This window comes from Triticum dicoccoides, chromosome 3B (assembly GCF_002162155.2).
Source record: "Triticum dicoccoides isolate Atlit2015 ecotype Zavitan chromosome 3B, WEW_v2.0, whole genome shotgun sequence".
Taxonomy (NCBI): domain Eukaryota; kingdom Viridiplantae; phylum Streptophyta; class Magnoliopsida; order Poales; family Poaceae; genus Triticum; species Triticum dicoccoides.
In genome coordinates, this window is record NC_041385.1 from 385,849,979 (window position 1) to 385,851,604 (window position 1,626).

The following is a 1,626-nucleotide window of genomic DNA, read 5'->3' on the forward strand; positions in this document are numbered from 1 at the left end:
GATATTCGTAATGTTGTCTTACTCGTGGTTGATCCCTCGAGCATACACCATTATATCTTTTGGGTCTGACCAATACTATCACTTGTTCACTTAACTATGGAATTCCTTTTAAAAAGGAAACCCAGATGAATTGTTGTTGTGCCCATTGACAACATCCTTGTCTTCTCCATAATTTTGCTGAACATTAAGCTAGTGTTGGAAACTTTTGAAAGCATTTGTTCATGCTAGCTCATGAAGCATATGTTCGGATGTAAGAAATGACTTCCTCTAGTCCATGTGCATTTGATGCAAGTTGCCGCCGTGGACTCGAGAAAGTCAATGTTGCTTTCTTTGGAATCATTCCAAATCAGTCATGCACACGTGCGAAGAATGCTGTGGTTTGAAGACTTGCAACCTTCAATCTATATGTACCCCTAGCACACCAAGCCACTGATTGATTTGTTCAAGGAGAAGGAGTTCCTTCATAAGAGCTAATCCGGACTTATGTAAGGACTTCGATACCCTCGTTGATGGTTCCCCCTCCTGAACTCGGTAGTGTTTCATTATAAGACTACTTTGTGGTCATGCTTGTCTTGGACAACGTGTTCACATGTTTGTAGCAGAACCAGCTCATGTTTTGGAGCTTGCTATCGTAGTTCATCTCCCGAGAATCCCGCAACGTCATCTCGTCGATTTGTGTTGCAAACTTCCGTTTTTCTTCCTAGACTCGATGAGTCTGGAATATCCTGACACCAACCAGATCTGAGTCTCAGGCAGATATGATGGTTGGAATATTTCCCAAGAACTATAATATTGGTCCCTCGATAACCGGTAAGGTGGATGTCGTGGCCAACACACCCAGCCGGAAGACCTATTATTGTAGTATCTTGTTTGAGGAAGTTGGCCACCTCCCCATAAGGATTTCGTAGGATTTACCTCCGTAACTGTTCCTTATGGATTCTATTGCTCCCGAAGTTCGACCTTTACTTGATGTTCTAGTTATCAAACCATATCTATGAATGGGTTACACTAGCACATCAAGGAGAACATTAGAAGCGGAGTGCTAAATGTCTCTCGGTCGATCATCCAGATTTTATTTCCTTGGCCCTGCCAAGGGTGAAATCTGAGAAGGTGTTATCTTCCTTTGCATCTGCATCCTCCATCACCATTCATCATGGTAGTAAGTTGTGTTACCGGACCCTTGACACGGATGTTGGTAAAACCTTGATGATTATGGAATTGCTCAAGTTCTTGAGAGCACGCACAAGCGCTACGTGTTATCATCGGCACTAACTGGGATTCCTCTCAGTTTCCTCGGCAATGCTATGACCTTTTCAAACAGTGAATTCACTCTTTATTGTTGGGTTCTTCCCCAGTTACCAGAATCATTCCTAGCATTTGCATTTTGTTCCCAGCTTGCACCACCAATGTGCCATTCTACCATGGGTCTCTTCCATTTCCGGTGATAAGCAAATTCATCCATTGCGTTGTCTTCAACAAGGTAATCCACATCATCCAAGTTTGAGTATGCCATTCTACCGACCCCCTCCAAACGATCGCTCGAGAATTGTCTTAGGCTGGTTTAAAGAGTTTCAATGATCTCTGAATCAAAGGTAATTCTTTTTGCCACTTAAGGGGAGATATCTA